Here is a 19,530-nt window from a genome sequence, read left to right as displayed (position 1 = left end):
AACCCGGGGGGGTCATGGTGTAAAAGTTAAAAAATAAAATTTGGACGACAATAACAATGAAAAATTGAACGACAGTAGTTTTATTCATAATTCACGGTAAAACAGCATTACAAGCTACAATTGTCCAAAACGAGGTTTCATATTTTGAAAACGTAGCATTATAGCTTCATTATCAATACAAGAAAAAAAAATTCTCAATGTAAACAATCAAGCTATCACTCAACCATTGATCTCTCATTCTGTTGCAGAGTGGACCCTTAATAACATTCATAGCAGAAAATGTCATCTTCACTAAAGCAGTTGCAACTGGAAAAACCACAGTCAATGTAATGAGAAAATACACATAATTAAATGTTTGATGCAATCCTTTCTCCACCATTTTCTTTTTTGCAAGACTACTAATCCTTTTCAATTGAGAAAAATCACTACTAGAACACATATAATGAATATAAAGGCCAAGTTGATCTTCAAGTGCCAATAGGTCTTGGTCCGAATAATCTTGAGTATAAAATTGAGCAAGACGAACTAGCTTTTGTCGAATGAATCATCTGAATTCAAACATGCCAAACAAATAAGCAACTCAGTATTTACCTCATTGAAACGATCATCTAATTCCATAAGTTGCTCATCAATGACATGAACAAAGAGCTCTACACGATAATGATGACGATTTGTCTTTATTGGAGCATTGTGTCATGATCTCCCTAGAGCTACATGTATGGGTCATCCATGTTAGGAACCTCAATATGATGTTTGACACAAAAAGTAGAAACTTGATCAACCAAAACATCAAACTCATTATTCCTCAAGTGGCGTACGTAGTTGTTGCTTACATGCTTTGACCAAAGTCATTGCATTCACAATCTCTTGATCTTCCTTTTGTAATGCTTGTGACAAATCATTTGTTACTCCCAATATGGATCTCATAACAAATAGGTGAAACACAAACTCAAAAGATTGTATTTCTCCCAATAACCTATTATCTTCACCCATACTATCCTTATAGCGATCATCAACAATCAATTCAAGCACCTTCACCACGGATGAGAACATGGAAATCAAGCTAAGCAATGTATCATAATGTGAGTTCTAACGTGTATCACCGGTACGTTTGACACTAGTTTCTTGATTTAAACATCGCCCCGTTACAAGACAACCATTTGCAAATTCTTCCATAAGCTTTTGTTGGAGTTGCTCTCTAAGTGCATCACGACGCTTACATAATGCTCCAACAATATTAACCACACTATTAGCCAATGTGAAAAAATTGGCAATTTCAATATTTTTCTATGTCACGGCAATAAGACCTAGTTGAAGTTGATGAGCAAAGTAATGAACATAAAATGCACAAGGTTTTTCTCTCAAAATTTTTGTTTTAAGGCCATTGAACTCACCTCTCATATTATTAGCTTCATCATAACTTTGTCCTCGTAGCTTGAAAAAACTCAATTTGTCGAAAGAAAAGAATGTGTCAATGGCCTCCTTTAGTTTACTTGAAGTGGTGTCGGCACATGTTAGACCCCAACAAACCTTTCAATTACCTGCCATTTTGTGTCCAAATAATGTAACACCATCGCCATTTGCTCCTTTATTGAAACATCATATGAATCGTACACCATTATATAAAAGCATCTATCTTTCATATCACTCATGATGACATTGATGGTTTCCAAGGCACATGCTTTGACAATATCTTTTTGAATTGAATGAGCTATTAACTTGAGATTTTCCGAAGCATTTTCCAACACAATGGCCTTAACTTTCTCATCGTGATCTGCAAGAAATTGTAAGAGCTCCAAATAATTCCTCCTATTGCTTGAATTGGCACTTTCATCAATCATGGCTACGAAAAGAAAGTCCTTGTCGCAACAAAAACTTTGTGCAGTTGATTGATGCATTCAAGCAAATGTGATAAGCCATACGAGCTTGGTCTGACTGTTTTTGCACAACTATTTCAATATGTGACTTTTGGTTCATTAGATTCATAGCAGCTTCTCTAAATTGATTATGAACACTACCAATTGGCCAACCTTTCTCTCCCTTTCTTCCAATTCCTGAAGTCTACCCCAGTAAAGACGTCTCTACCCGCTTGTTCAAAATTGGATTTAAATAGATAGCAATAAAGGAAAAATGCGACATCTTTAGATTTACTATACTCCAACCAATTAAACTCATCAAACCATTGAGCAATGAAGAGAAGATCAATTCTCGATTGATTAGTTTGTAGGAACATATGACCTCTAGGTTGACAAGGTCTCTTTTGTAGATATGCTCTTCGGATCACATCTCAAATATTAGGGCTATAATCCGCCATTTGAGTTCTTAGTCCAGGGTCTGCCTGAAGATTATCCAAAACCTCATCTAACTCACTTTCTCTCGAACTTGAACTACTCGGATCATCCAAACTACCTGTTGAAAATTTTCTCTTAAAATATCGTTCCATAATTCTACACATGTCAATTCATCAAAACAAAAATTCAATATGCTATGCCATATTTCCATTTATTCAATTAATTAATCAACCCAATCAACCAATTTCCAATAATCAATCAATCAACCAAAGTCCAATAATCAAATAAATATCAATAAATAATAAAATCAATATTAATAAACCACTAATTTTATCACAATAATCTTATCAATTAATTAAAAAACATCATATATTATGAATTTATGGTGAATTGGGAATTTGGGAGTTAGCGTTTGAAACTTACTTGAAAATTGAAACTTGAGAAATGTGGTGGTGGGTAGGTGACCGATGGTGGCGGTGGGCAGTTGCCTGACGGCGACGAAATGTGATGGTGGGGCCGTGGGGGATTGGGGTGGGTTGGGACTTAGGTGGTGGTTTTGAGAAATTTTGGGGTTTGAAGTTTATGTTTGGGAATTGGGGGCTCGGGTTTGTCTTCAACTATGCTAGTTTTGTTTCGTTTTTTAGTTTCAATTCCTGGCTCAAAAAGGCGTCATTTTGAGCAGGAAACTTAAAAAGAAATTAAACAAGCCTAGCTTAAAACGATGTCGTTTTGGCCAGGGGCTTGCGGGGTAGCCATCCAGAGGTTCGGGGGGTTACCAGCAGCTGAGAAAGGTGGTTTAAGGCTTCGTGTTTCGCCCAACCCCCTGCCTCCCTTAGTAGATCCGCCACTAGGCGAAAGTATTCTTCTTTGAAAATTTTGGGTCCAACAGTTGGCGCTGTCAACTATGGGAATTCTAAGAACAAAAACATTTTTTCAACATAATGACAGGAATAGAACCTGGTGGGTGTGGCCCGAGATCTCCTTATGCACAACAGCAACTGTCGGGAGGCTCTCAGGGAGTGGAGGATACGTCTCTTTACATAAAGAAAATGTTCAATGAACTTCGCAAAACAAAACAAAACAAATAGCGGAATACACGCTGAAAAAGTGGGAGAATACGACAGACAACCAGATGAAGGCAATAAGCGTGAAAAAAGGAAAGAAAGGGTGGAAGAGCCCGAAGGAGGATCCTCGACTGAAGCAAGTTTGGACGAAATGGAACACGCCAGGGGCCACATAGGTGACGATTCAAGCCCATCCGGTCATGGACACCGGAAAAGACCCAAGGAGAGGGAGTTAAGAGACGTGATCCAAAAGATGGTGATGTTGGAAATATGCCCTAAAACCAATGGTAATTGGTTAACCAAAGGTGTTTACTTGAAATGACTCAAGAGATATTTCAATTAATGTGTTTTACACATTAATAGGGCATAAGCATTATTCATTATACTAGAACTCTAGGATCATCGCGTAAGTGAATGAATGCGTCCATGAAAATCTAAGAGAAGAAACATGATGAGCTCGAAGGCTATTGAAACTCGTTTTATCGGATGCTTAGATTCCTAAATGTTCCTAGTCAATGAAGGGAATGTTAATTGGACATTAACATTCAAATGTTAAGACTAGCACATACGCTTGCTTACTTCAGGTTGGTGAGTCTCATGCCATAATGTAAGGACATTGGAGTAAATATGTGGGTGCGTGCTTGGAGACACGTCCACTGAACTGACCGAACAGAGAATCCTAGATGGAGCTTTATGGTATGTCAAATAGGCTCTGTGGTTATGATAGATACTGAATAGTCCTCAGACCTGAGACGCCACTGATGTCTTGTGTGTGTTTAGTGTACTTTGACTGCACAAAATGGGCCAACGCAATTATGCATAGGTTACATGTGTTGGATACATTGACACATATGGAGGCATATTAGTGTACAACATGGAATCTCTCACCTTTCGTAAAGAAGAAGATATCCTGGGATAGAAAGACTCGCAAAGTCTCTAGCCAGAACATCAGAGTCACATATAATTATATCCTATAATGGGTTTTGATTGACACTATATAGTTCCATACCCAGGATATAATCGAGACATAGATGAGAGAAAAGGACCATAATGTATTGTAATCATAACTGAATAGGTTCGAAGCTAAATTCCATTCGGTTTAGGCTGGAGTCATAAACTGTGGCTATGTGTCAATGTGGTCTGTAAAGTCTAAAGAGCAATTAACTAGAAAGAGTTCTAGGTTAATTGTGATATTACTGCCAAATTGAAGAAAAACTTAAAGGGTCACCATACAAGTATGTGGGAGACCAAAAGGAAATGATGACATCGAGGATCAATATGTTCGATTATTGATCGCAACTATCGTGATAGTTGGTATTGCCTAAGACTAGGAGTTGACACTTCCCAGTGGATCAACCATCCTAGTATTGCTCTAGTGTGAGCTCACTTAACTGTGAGATACTAATAAGACCATAAAACTCTAATGACTTAATTATTAATTGATGAGGACAATTAGTAAGCCATAAGTCAAGTGATTAATTTGAGGTGATCACTTGACATAATTTTTTCTTAAGTAGGATTAATTAGCTAATTAATCTACTTAGGAGGGTGTATTCAATCCTAACTTTTAAAGACTTTAAAAAACTTTTGTTGAATTAAAAAGTCTGGGGGTATTCAATCATGACTTTCATAGACTTTTAAAAAGTCTTTGAAAATCCTGGGGTATTCTATCAAGACTTTTAAAAAGTCTATGAAAGTCAGGGGTATTCAAAAGTCAATAACTTTTAAAAATTTCTCTAGATATATTATAGACTTTTGTGGACTTTTAGCTATAAAGTATAAGAGAAAAAAGTTATTATTTCTCTCTCATTCCCTCCAAAAACTTTTGTAGACTTTGATAAGAGAAAAAAAATTAGCAGACTTTTCTTCTGTCTCTCTCTTTTTTTCTCTTTCTTCTTCTCCTTTTCTTTTCTTTTCTTTTCTTTTCTCTTCTCTCGAGCTCTCTGGGTTTTGCTAGCCAAACCTAGCCCTTAACACACTGCACACACACACACACACACACACACAGAGCACCCACCGAACACCATCTCAAAAATCTATTATTATTTATTTATTTTTTAAGTAAATATATCTATACATAAATATAAACAAAAATGAATATATATATAAACATAAACATAAAACTAAATATAAAATAAGTATAATTGTAATTAATTTTAACTAATTAACATTATTTTATCTTACAAAATCTAGGTTATTGATATATGGAAAATTGAAAAATTGAGTGGTCTTTATGGTGAAGGGCGTAGAGGACAAGATTTGAACCAACATGCTCCATTGAACCAAATGAGATCTAGAAAAATAGAAAAAATTGTAGCGCAAATGAGCATATGTGCTATATAAAAAAAGGAGAGATTATAAGAAAAAAATTTGTTGTTGATATCTTTCTTGTACTCAATGGCAACTATATAATTTATTAGAAGTCATGGAAAGTTTATCAATGTCTATGAAAGTCTTTTATATAAAATTATATGCAAGTCTATAAAAGTCCATGAAAGTCCATCATAATTCTGTAAAGTCTATAAAAGTCTATGAAAGTTTATGAAGTCTATAAAAGTCTGTCACTTAAAAAAAAATCTTTAAAAGTCATGATTGAATACACCCCCCTTAGAGAGTAAGATTGGAAAGTCAAAGCTTAGGCTTATTGACCCAAGGCTAAATCATTAATTATTAGAGAATAATTAATGTTATCTTATTAATTAAGATAAATGATTAATTAATTAATCATTAGTACTAACCCAGAAATGTGAAGATAGAGCAATTGGTAGCGCCACGCACGGGGCAGATAGTGCTCGAGAAGGAAACCATGCAGATTGAGGATGAGGACGAGCCAATCGAACCATACGAGTAAGCCGAACCAAATTGGATGACCCCGATCATCCAGTACCTGACACAGGGGACTTAACCAGATGACCCGAACAAGGCAAGGAAACTTCGCGTCAAGGCTGCCAGGTACGTAATTAAAGATGGCGTATTGTACAGGCAGTCCTTTTCTGGTCCATATCTCAGGTGCCTTAGCTCGACCGAAGAAAAATGGATAGTACTCAAGGAAGTCCATGAAGGGGTATGTGGGAATCACGTTGAAGGCCGAAGCCTGGTGCATAAGGTCCTAACGCAAGGATACTTTTGGCCTATATGTCCAGGGAAGCCGAACAATACGCACGAAGATGTGATAAGTGTCAAAGATACGCCCCACTTGCGTTGAGACCTGCCAAAGAACTAAACTCAGTCACTGGACCTTGGGCGTTCGCCCGATGGGAAATGGATATAGTTGGACCGCTCCCTGTAGCAATCGAAAGAAAGAAAAGGGTGCTCATAGCTACGGACTGCTACACCAAATGGGTCAAATCCAAAGCATACGAAAAATTACATCAAGTGGAGGTGATCGATCAAGTTTGTCTTGATCATATGTCGGTTGAAACTCCCTAGGTACATCGTTGCAGATAATGGAATGAAATTCAACAACAGGATGTTCAGAACATATTGACAAGATAAGGGGATTCAGCTTCAGTTCTCTTCTAGAAGCTACCCTCAAGTAAATGGACAAGCTGAAAACATGGACAAGAAGATGTTCGAGGGCATCAAGAAGCGACTAGAGGGGTGTAAGGGTAACTGGGCGAAGGAGTTACAACATGTACTTTTGGGTTAACGAACGACAAAAAGGAAGCCTACTGGAGAAATCTCATTCACACTTAGTTATGAGACAAAATGCTAGTAGTCGAATCGGAACAGAATGAACAATTGGCGATAAATTTGAAATTGATACAAGAACACAGAGAAGTGGCCATGATAAATTTGGCCAACTATCAAAATAAAATGGCTAAATATTTCAATCGACAAGTTCGGCCAAAGTGCTATCGTATTGGAGATTGGGTGTTAAGGAGTATGGTCGACCAAACCAAGGATGAAAATATAGGAAAGTTTGGTCAGAACTGGGAAAGACCATTCAAAGTAGTAGAGGCCTACGGCAAGGGGGCATATAGATTACGAGAAGTTCAGAGTGGGAAGATCACCTCACGTCCCTTGAACACAATCAACTTAAAAAAGTAATACATATAACCTTTGCCTTTTTGTTTGAATTTTTATTTACCGTATTGTCATTTCTGCCTTGAATAAAGCTCTTGGGCTGAGGGCAAGAGGGCAAGAGCGTGATGTCAATTACATTCTTTCTTTATTGCCAAATAAATAAAAGGGTTATCTTATTTCTCTTATTGCGCATTGAATTGATGAAATCCTTTTAGAAACTAAGAGGATTTCATCCAAAGGAAAAAGTCAAGTGCTCAAGTTCCCTCTGAATTTTGGAAACGAAATTCGAAATGAATTAAAATGAATATCAAAATACCGAAATCAATCTTGAATAAGGGAACCAACTGATGAATAATGAAAAAAGCGAAAAAGCAGTTGAATTATCCTCATAAATGAAATGAAATTAATTACAAAGGAAAGGCGGTGCCATCACGCCATGAATTATGTCACAAGACTTATTCAACTAGAAATTCGAGGGCAGATTCAGAGTTCAGCTAGGAGGAGGTTCCAATCAAGTTAAGGGAAAATGACTCGAGCTTTCGAGCAATAATAACGCATCCCCGGGAGGAAGCCGTCATTGAACCCACGACCGTGGGCCCCTTCTACCAACTTCTGGGCATCTTTGAGCTCTCTTTTCAGACGATCGATGTGACGCACCAAAACCTAGGTATGCCACTTTGATACTTATCTTGAGAACACTCGAGGTTATAATACTCGTAACTTGAGTATTATAATCTCAAATATTCCCAAAATAAATTAAGCCTTTTGAGTTTAAATAAATTGAGTTGGATCAGAGTTTTTAATGTTAGCGGAAACAAATAATTTAAATAAACATTCTTGTATTCAAAAGCCAACCCACCAAGGTTACAAATATAGTAAAAGTAACCTTGAGGAACATAGTATGATGTTCAAAAGTTACAAACATAACCAACCCCAAGGATATATAAAGACTAAATGACAGATGTTTGAAATATTAACAAGACAACAAAAGGGGGCTCATAACACAAAATACGCGATAGCAAAATGATTGGCTTCAACATTGACCTGCCCAAAGAAAAGCTCTAAACTAGATAGAATATTGGAGTTGACAAGAAGCAAGGCTGCACCCTCAATCCAAGTCGTCAATCGGAACAGGATCTGCACTCACAAAAAACGTAGGAAGTAAGCATCACGTACGTTCATAGATTCCCCTCAGGGGATCCTGACTAGGTTTGAAAGTAGTAACGCAAATATTTACTACTTAATAGCCAATGAAAGAGGTTAGAAACAAGCACAGTACACAAACCAGATAATCAGTATCAGTTATCGAAACTAGTTGCATGCTCACTCATAACTCAAAACATTTTGAAAGCTTCCAAGTTTAGTATCATACCTGATGACCGAACTCAAAATAGTCAACTACCAACCTACCTGGTTTATCAGTAAAAACTAAACTAGTAGTAAGAGTATCTATTCCTGGTTATAACAAATTTAGATCTGAAGCCAGAAACTGACATTTACCAGCCTAACTACATAACCGCCTCTGGAGGTTTAAGGGATCGATACCCAAGGTCAACATTAGTGTGACCTTTTACTCTTAGGTCATCAAAAAATCATTTATCACAATAATGGAGAAAAACCATGCAATAAATGGCAACTAAAAACAATGCAACTTTCACATGCATCAATATTTACTTAGCATAATACATGCAATAAAAGGATCTCTAGCAAGGTGTGAGTTTCTCTCTACTTGGAGTCCAAAGCTCGGCTTGATTCCCACAAGTATAAACCCAACTTACAGCTCTTCGTCTTCCACCCGATTTGTTGCTCGAGAAATTGGAGTTCCTAGTCCGACAAATTATACGATGTTAAAACATAACTTCGGTGTTAAGTCATCTCGCGACTTGACTAGAGTAATGTTTTAGTTAATTCTGGGATTTGGCAGAGTTTCGGCATGACCTTTCCTTTTGGTCATGTCTTGCTAGAAAATTCTAGAGACTAGTCTACTAAGACTAAATCTCTGTATTTTCGGGATTTAAGGTTTCTATTTAAAGTTCAGTTTTATTTATAAGTCTAGAATTTAACCAATTAAAGTCCTACAACCTGACCAGGTCAGTATAGGGGAGACTTGGGGGACCAGTCTCAGTATCCTTAAGCCGACAGAGCAACAGCAGCCGATACTAACCTCGACATCATGTGTTCGGTTACTTTAATAGGGTGACCTCAATCCATTATTAGATTGATTAATTAAAGAGTAACTAAGTCTAAAAAATCATGCAAGCAAAGTAAATTAATCCAACTTTTATTTGCATGCTTCTTAATAAATCTAATTTCTTTTAGTAATAGCAATTCTATAATCCAATTTATTTTACATAATTAATTAATTATAATTAAACCAACTTTAATTAATTAATTACGTAAATAAATCCAACTCAAAGCATGATTAATTAATTTAACAAATCCAACTTAACTAATTAATCATGCACAAATAAATCCAACTTTTAAACATGACTAATTAATCTAATAAATCCAACTTAATTAATTAATCATGAATAAAAACCTTTAAAGAGAAAGTAGAGATTAAATACCTGGTTGTATACCTCTTTAGCTTAATTTCCACAATAAAATTGATAAAACACAAAATTAAAACCTAATAAGTAATTAACCTCAAAATAAAATAATTTAACTGAGCTCAAGAGTCTTACCCAAAGACCTTACCAAGGCGAGCAGAGAATTTGACAGAGTTTCCCCACAAATTGTCAAAATTATTTGCTTGAGATATTCTTAGGTGCACAATTCTTAAGGGCACCCCAGAAGACAACTGAAACAAATATTTTAAACTTAAGAGACTTCTAACAAGTGGTTTGTCTCAAGAAAACTTTTGAAAAATCACAAAGTTTTCAGCTGAAGGTGTGGAGCGAAAGGGAGGGAGGGTGGTTCTTCTTTTATAGGCTTGAAAAAGTGGGAAAAACTTACTAATTTTTTATGTGGGATGGCTAAAATTCGAACCGGGTTTGGGGAAGGGATTCGAGTCAGCACACGGGTCAGGCAGAGCGGGTGGGTCGCGCAAGCGGGTGGAGCCGTGGAGCAGCTGGGAGAAACGACACTTCTTTTCATGCGGTGCGGTCCGGATCAATTGTCGCTGGCGTCATTCGGTAGCGTGAGGACGCGATTCCACTCACACCGAATTTTTCGTGTAAATGTCACACGCCAGGTCGTGTTCTGGGGCGTCGGATCAACGATGAGGAACGGTTGAGATTGCACCACGTCAGCAATCCGCGTGAAATTCCTTTCTCCAGAATTTCTTATATTTTCTTTTATTTTCTTTAACTTCAAAAATACACCCGAGCTTCGAAAAATCTCCCGAAAATTCCTACGGACTCGTGAGAGTGAGTACTAATTATCTATGGTCTCGAAACGTTATTTTGATCTCCATAATTTTTATGAAAAATCCAACTTCTCCAAATAAAATTCCAAAAAATCAAATAATAAACTAAAACAATTATCCAACTTCAAAAATGCGTAACTCCTTCATCCGCAATCAAAATTCGATGAACCAAATGTCGTTATTCTCAGAAAAACGAGCTCTACACTACCAAGGCATAACCTTAGTCACTTAGACTTTAGAAAAATTCGTCAAAGTTAAGAATAAAACTTAGTAAACGAAAAATTAAAATACACAAAAATTTTGGGGTCTCACAATCGACAAAAGAAGTCAAGGTGGTAACATCACAATGGGCAGATAGGGTGGCCAGGTGCCATGCTATCACTAAATCACCACCAGGCACAGTTGCATGTGGTGAGGAGATAGTCGATGGTCCAGGGTCCCTCTGGAGCGAGAGCGGATTCTAGAGTGGTTGAAGACTGTCACCAGCACCCTTTACCATTGACTTTTTCCCATTATCCTTCGCAGTGGACTCTGAAGGACCTAGTGTTCCTCCCCTAGCGCAAGACTTACCGGTACTAGGGGAGCTGCCGGAAGTAATGGTGAGCACACCTTTGCCCTTACTCTTCTTCCTAGGAAGGGTAGAAGCTGAGAACTTGATGGAAGAACCGGATGAGCCCTTGATTAAGAGCTCCTTACCTTGGGCATCGAACTTCACTCGAGCATCGCCACAGAGGCAGAAGCAAAGCTTAAGTTTCTTCTAACCAACCAAGAGCAGAGGAGATGACACTGTTCCAGGTAAGGTATTCAAAGCTCATACTCTATTTATATAGAATAGGAAGGATGTCGAAGTGTATTTCAAATTTTAATTTAAAATTTTGATGTTAGATAAGAAACACCCAGGATAAGGTGGTGGGGGTAAAGGTTTAAACTACTGATATCTAATCAAATTTTGAATATATAATTGAATTTTCAATTTGATTAGTTTCAGGTTTAAGGTTAACTCTTATAATTAAGGAAACTTTATTCTATTTTTGTTTTAGGGAGTCTTGGTTTTAATCCGAATTAAAGTAGTAGAGCATGAAAAAGAATGATTGGGAAATATCAGAAATAACAAACAGAGTTCAGATAAGTTAAGCAAAATCCATAGTAAAACTTAATCCAAACCATAAACCAAAATAAGTCAAAGGTCTAGAAACCCAACAAAAAATAAACAGAAAAGCAGAACTATAGGGCCAAAGGAGAAGTCCGTTCGGCCAGATTGGGTTCGGCAGGCTGGATCACTCCTCATCATCCTCTCCATTAGGCTCGTTTTCAAGACGATCCTCAGGCTTCATCCCATGGAAGAACTTGTAACCTTCAGGTTCAAAGCCATAATCCACATCTATAGCATCTGGGTCAGCAGTGATCATTTCCTCGGGCAGGAGGAAGGCTTGGTTCTATCTAAAGCAAAAATGGCGCGCTGACTCTTCTTTGATCTTGTGACACTACTTCTCAAACTCAGAATCATGTACAGCTTGAAGATCTGCAAGTTCTTTTCACAATCTAGTAGCTTCCGCTTCTAGTTTCTCAACCTTGATGTTCATCTTTGAGTATAGGCTCTGGTGTTCATGCTCGGATTCAAGAAATTTGCTTTCGGAATCTGCAACTTGATCTTCAGCAACTTTTGGGGTGGACTCGGTTTCTTGGGAAGCCTTCTATTTTTCTTTGTCACTCTTGATGACTCTCTCCATGCACAGATTCAGAGATGCAAAGGCCTCGTTTATCTAACTTGAGTGGAATTTGGCAAGAAAAAAAAAGAGAAAGAAAAACAAAACAAAAAAGTCAGGGGAGGGGAATTCGGCAAGTTTCTGGTAAGGTGGGATCGACAATGATCTAATTTGGGATCAGCAACTCGGGACAGGCGTGATCTCGGAGTCCTGGATCAACAGAACTTGGGACCATTAACGTCCCAAGTACCAGCAAAAAAAAGAAGAAAAAAAATAATATATAAAAAGAGCGTTACCTGAACTATGTTGTACGCATCCATGCATGAAAGCTCGAAATTAGACTTTAACTGCAGTTCAAGCTGATTGGACGGATGAATCATGCCGTACATAATGGAAAGAAAATTCGTTGCATTCCCGAGCATCCGATCACGGGAAGAAATGTATGAACCATTTTTCTTCTTAAGTATAGGAAGCCAACGGTCCGGAGAAGATGGAGTCATGTTCGGACTAGGGGCAAGGGGAAGCCGAGCTCGAAAACGTGGCAAACGTCGAACTCGGGTTAACCGAGGACAAAGCCAATGCGTTTGTAGGGCTGGATTGCTGAACGAACTCATTCTTATGCAGATTCTTGACCTTGACGTGGAGTGAATTTTGGGTGCTGCTTCTTTCTTCCCGCGCATGCTTCGAGGACTTCCTTGTGGCTCAAGGGAAAGGAAGCTTGCGTTCAACAACCATGAGATCAGGGGATCATGATTCCTCTTCTTCTTCTTTTTCGCTTCTTCTTCTTCCTTAAGCTTCCTGAGCCTTTCTTTATGGAAAGTTTTTATGCAACTGATCTAATTCGGGGTTAAGTGGAGTAGAGAAGATGATTTGATGATATGGTTGACCAGGTCATCGTCACTTTGGTCTTGGCATAAACCAACAATGGACGAATTGTAAAGAACGTAAATGATGCTTGTGCGTGATATGGAAATCTTTAGCAATGTATCATCGTTGAAGTAATCAGTGACATCCCAGCTAAAACCCACAATGTTGTCTTCAACAAAGTCTTTGCAGGGTACAGGTAATGTGAATGTCCTTCAAGCAAATTGAAAGGCTACAAAGTGAGAAAAGGGAAAGGTCGTTGGAAAAAGAAACGATAAAGTAAAAATAATAAAAGAATATACAAGAGATGAAGTTGAAAGCAAGAGGGACTCTGATCCGAGAAACCCTAGGAGCAAACCAGTTTCCTGTGATGAGAATGGGGCGAGTCTTCCGCTTTTTGCAAAGTAAGGTTTGTTCCCAAAAAACACATAACGACGAGGAGGTGTGATATGATAATACCCAACTTCGTTCCTGAGAGTAGCACAAGTATAATATGTGAAGAGATCAACAAAACCTAGATAGACACCTTAACGCAAGCCGAGTCCAAGGATGGAAGAGATCAAAAGTAAACTATTCGGGTTTAATTGCATCAAGGATAGACCCATCGAATTAAAGACCATGTGATCGAGGTGGTTAAAAGATAGGACTATAGAATCCATGGGTAGTCCTGCGCCTGTTCGAATATTAGCTTTGGGAGGCAAGCGACTAAAAACTACATCTTCCGAGGCTTAACACTTTAGCCTGGCTATTACAAGATATTGATTGGACAGATTCCATAAATTTGAATTATTTTTAGTCATTGAAACAAATGCTAGAGAGATAGACTAACCTAACTCGGGCGAAAAAAGCTTTGAAGGAAGTGGCTGAGAAGTGGGGAAGCTGATGTGCGATTGGAAAAGGCATGCATGCGAGTGAAATCGAGGTGAGTGTGTCACAAGGCTGCGCGGTGAACCTCGACGCAAGCAGCACAAGTTGCGGCAAATGGCTGAACTTAGACGACACTGCACTGTTGAAGCAGCGTGCAAGGCGCGACGACCTCGAAAACGACATTGACTGAAACCAGGGAGAGCATTGCGCAAGGCGCGACGTGGCGTGACTGAACCTCAACGATGCAAGCAGTGTGATGCACGGCAAGGAAAGAAGTCGAGTGAACAACTTGCGTGAACTTGGGAAGAGAGAATTATCATGGGATCTTTGGGTGCACAGGAGCAGGTTATGTTTATTCTCTTTTCTTTTTTCGATTTGATTTGCAATTAAAAGTTATTAATCTGCTCTCTTTCCTAGTTTGATTAAGTTTAAAGGTGATTATTGTTTATCCTCTTTCTTTTTCCTGATTTGATTTGGTCTCGCTAAGGTTGATAGGTAACTAACTAGGATTCCTATATAAGGAAGGAAGCTAGAGATTTTTCTTTCTTTAAATCTAGGGATTTAATAAAATAAAAAAAGGGCATTTTATGGGAAAATATTTCACGGCCCAAGTTTGTCGTCTAATCGATCAAATGAACCCAATTGGGGCTGAACCAATCAATAAAACCCCAATTAAGCTTGGACCTGTGGTAGAGTCCATCTTGTTGATAAGAACCCAGTAGTTTGACCACGTGAATGAATGAAATACGAATGTGGGCGTGGGAAGCAAGTATCCTCGCGTGAACGTCGGGATGGAAGATAGGTGGAAGTAAGTTACTTGGATGTCATGTCGTAAGCTTAATTCTCAAGAAATTGCGATTATAAATATGAAAGTTCAGTTATTTAGCAAGGTACGTAATCTATTTATTTTGAGCATACAACAACTAAGAGAAACACTGACTTAAGCGTCAGAGTATCTTTTGCAGGTACCCCACCCACCATTCAAAAATCAAAACAAGATCTAACAACGAGCGCAAGCCCATTTGGAGTTCAATTCCAAAGTCCACATCACTTGTAGGCCAAAGTATTCTTCTTTGAAGATTTTGGGTCCAATAGTCCTTTTTCTACTCTTATTGGATTTGTTCAGTTTATCCATTTCATTATTCATTATGTTATACCATGTTAGTACCATATTCTAAGTTTACAAGTTAAAATAGTACAGCATATTAAACAAAAAGTATGACAGCTTCAACCCTTACCACTTCCATTAGAAAATTACTATAAAATAGTAGAAACAGATGCATCAACATTATGATGGGCATGTATACTTTTCTAAAGGCCTAGCAAAGAGTCACCACAAAGTACAGAGCAAATATATAGATATGCATCAGGAAAATTCAAAGACCAAATAGCAAAGTTGCCTTCAACTTATTTAGATATTTTAGGAGTTATTAATTCTTTAGTAACATTTCAATTGTTTATTAATAATGTTGAATTTACAATTAGAATTGATTGTCAAAATATTTTTTCTCATTACAATAAAAGCAATATTAATAAACTTTTTTCTAGAAGATGGATAACATTTGTAGATTGTATTACAGGTAGAGGCTATAAACCACAATTTCATAATACTAAAGGATCTAATAATTTCTTGACAAATCTCCTATCCAGAGCAATACATTAAGTATGAAATTCTTTTTCCATAACTCTCTTAACAGAGCATATGCATGTAGCAATATGCAAGAAGATAGTTCAAAAAACAATAATAGAGCAAATAGAATGTCACAGCACCACTACCAGCTAGTAATATCAATAATAGAGAAAGTGGAATATCACAAGCACCACTACCAGTTAGCAGTATTAGTAGAAGAGAACCTATTTACTCTTTTAATGGTATCAAAGTTCAGGCTGTTCAAAATTCTTTATATCGTTTTTTAACAGTCAGTCATCTTACTAAAAAACAACATGTTTTACTTGATAATTTTTTTATTGCTAAATCAAGAGAAGAATCTTTGAAAAAGACATATGAAAAGCTTAGTAGAGCACTTTGAGCAAGAATTTTTTTAGTTACAATTTTAATTATCAAGCATTACAAAAACATTTTGAAGCACTTAATAATGATCATAATAGTTTAATAAAACATTTTCGTATCTTAAATCTAAAGCACCAAGATTTATTAACTCATCAGTTCCGGCAATCAATTATTATATCACAAGAGGCTAATAAGCCCAATGTTAGTAATAGTACAGTTCAACATGTTTCTGAGGCTACTCAAAAAACCAGTGAGGAAACTCACAAGAAAATATTAGAAAAAGGCTAATGAGCCAGTTTCATGTAAAATGCTAGAAAAAATTACAAACAGGGATCCTCCATCAATTGGAGCAAGAATAAGACAACTCTCTTTCCACCTTCAACACCAAATCTTTAAAGAATTCTTAGCAGCAGAAACAATTTTGCAGTTATAACCACAAAAAGCATTGTACCAGTCAATTACTGATCCTAAACCAGGCATGGACATGGTCACGCAGATACGACCACTATGTTTTTGTGCAAAACTAGGATCTTGTGACTGCAGTCCATACATCATCATAACTCTAGCTCGCATCAATATGAAGCATAACGGGAAGCAAGAAGTAGTCAAAGTTACTCCTAAGTTACTCATTGATTTTGGTTATCTTAGTCAGTTATATATTAATGGCTTTTTATCACAAATAGTCCCTCAACTTTCACTAAAACATCAATTTGATCCCTAAAGTGCATTTTTCACTCAATGTCATCCATCATCTTTGCCACAAAACATCAATTTGGTCCCTAGAAACACTTTGAAAATTTGCCAAAAATAGCTCGGGATACGAAAAAATTAACCGAAAATTCCTACGAACTCATCTTGACTACTACTATTTTTATATAAAGTCAATTATCAAATTGATTTTCCAAAAAATTCAAAATTCTCAAACTAATTCCCTGATTTTCTAAAAAATACTAAACGTTAATTTGATAATTTGACTCAAATAAAAAAAGTAGTAGTCAAGACGAGTCCGTAGGAATTTTTGGGAAATTTTTTTGTATCCCCAGCTATTTTTGGGGAATTTTCAAAGTGTCTAGGGACCAAATTGATGTTCGATGACAAAGATAAGTAATGAAATTGATTAAAAATACACTTTAAGGACCAATTTGATGTTTGAGTGAAAGTAGAAGGACTATTGGTGATAAAAAACCCTATATTATTAGCAGCAGTTATCTCCAGCCGTTCTCTCCCAAGTTCCAGTACTTAATTAGCAGAAATGCATTTAGAAAAGTGGCATGACCTCTGCATTGATTTTCTCAGCATTCTCCAAAATGGTTTCAAAATAATGTTCATAACCAAGCTTACAGTAGAGAAAAAGATAATATAAGCATTTACAGTAGAGAAAAGATTCTCAACAGCCCTTATGGACCCATACTCGACATAAGCACAGAGACACAAGAAACTTTTGAGAAACTCACTGCACATCTAGATTAGTAAATACAAGCAGAAGGAGACAACGAATATTTTTGGAATAATCCCACTGATGAGGAACTCTACAATATTGAAAATATAATAGAGCCATAGTCATCTTCAGCAAAAATCTCAAGTCCTTTCAACATTTAATAATGAAACATTTTCACCAATAAAACAGAGAATCTCTTGCACATTTTCAACAATAATAGAATAATATAACCATACGCAGCTACTTTTGGTAAAACTTCCACTACTTTCGTCTTTACAAAAAAGCATACGTACAAAAAACTCGACTATTGGAAAAAACAAAAGAATACTCCCTAAGAAAAATAGTAGTACTCTCAAAAAATGGCTCGTGACTGCATGTTTAAATTGAAGAAATGTTTAAGTCACAACTGCATGCATTTTGTCAAGTATTTAAAATATCGATGAATATACAGTAGTGATTCCTGTACAAAGTTGTGTAACAATGGTGCACAAGTGCACAACCGTTTCTTATATTTTTCTTTTTGGTCAGTCTGGTTTATGTACTAAATTTAACTTCTTCCGTATTAGTTATATCAATGTCAAAAAAGTGTATAATCTTTAAAGAAGGAAACTACGCATTTCATCGTTTTGTATTTTTTTTTTGCCATGAACATTTCATCGTTCTTAAAGCCCACAAAAGAGTGGTAGCATTCCTTTTAAATTTTTTTTTTTTTTTTATCAGGCAATCCTTTTTATTTTTGGTGAAGTGAAAAAACTAAAAAATAAAAAATCTTTCATGATACCTTTTAAAACGAGTTACCTTATTTTTTGGTGAGCAAGAGTTGCCTTCTTTTCTCTAAGCGAATAAAAGGTTTCTTTTTAAACCATAATTGAGATGGCATTGGATGGCAGGAAAGAATCCAGAAAGCAAATTCATTGCGCAATAATTACCATTAATTGTAAAACAATGAGTCTCATAATGCAGCAATCCCACCCACATAAATTTACCTAAAACAGAGAAAAAGCAAACCCTTTCTTATACTCCATCATTATCACAATCCATTCATCAAGGGTCAATGCAAACCCAACTTTATCCAATGAGATGCCTAGCCTACCTACACCATAGTTACTAGACCTACACATATATATATAGCTTTAGCTAGAGTGCTAGAATAGGGTGGTCCACACCCCTATAGTTACTAGCCTATACCCTAATGATGTGTACCTAACACACTAGCTCACTCAGCCTGCTTGCCTGTCAAGCTATGATACAATCATAAAATGTAAAGTCCCTCCCTACTAAATCTTCAGCACCTATTCAGCTGAGTGATTGACTGGGTCTGCGCATAATGCGCACTATAGCAGAGGCTGAGGCAGCCCCCACCAAAGCAGCTTAAAAGCCAAGCAGAGCATTTGCAGAAGAATGGCTCAAAGCTCATTACTAGCAAGCAACCAAAACTGTGAGGCTCTGACTATTCAGTGAATCAGTGACTATTGCCCTTTTCCTAGCTACTAGTACTAGTACTAGTATGTTCCTACTGTAAGTCTAGAGACTAGAGAGGGGTTTTCTTTTTCTTTTTGGGTCAATAATAATAATTAAATTAAAGATGAATTTATTTTGGATAAATAAAGAGGAGATTTTTTATTTTTCTGAAGAAGGAGAGGTTCTGATGATCAAGAGCAGCAGTCATGTATCAGGATCCTCGTATAAAAAAGGACTCATGATTTTAGGTATTTGATTAATGTTTGATTTTATTTGCAATGAAAGAATTTAATTTTTCTAAAACAAGTTCAAACCAAATTGAAATTTTTCTAAATTAAAAATTATAGGCTTAAGACGGTTACCTTATTAAACTTTTCTCATGAGCATACTTCACTTATATTATTTTATAATTTAGTAATATTTCTCTTCCCATTG

The 19,530-nt window shown here is 36.8% G+C and overlaps 1 pseudogene; it reads right to left on the bottom strand.

Moving 5' to 3' along the window:
* Window positions 1–114: 114 nt before the first annotated feature.
* LOC147291862 (uncharacterized) lies at window positions 115–2,443 on the bottom strand (annotated as a pseudogene).
* Between the last annotated feature and the right edge of the window lie 17,087 nt (window positions 2,444–19,530).

The sequence above is a fragment of the Dryas octopetala genome, chromosome 3, assembly GCF_963921425.1.
Source record: "Dryas octopetala chromosome 3, drDryOcto1.1, whole genome shotgun sequence".
Taxonomy (NCBI): domain Eukaryota; kingdom Viridiplantae; phylum Streptophyta; class Magnoliopsida; order Rosales; family Rosaceae; genus Dryas; species Dryas octopetala.
Note: the sequence above shows the minus strand (reverse complement) of the source record. Positions and strands in the feature narration are given on the sequence as shown.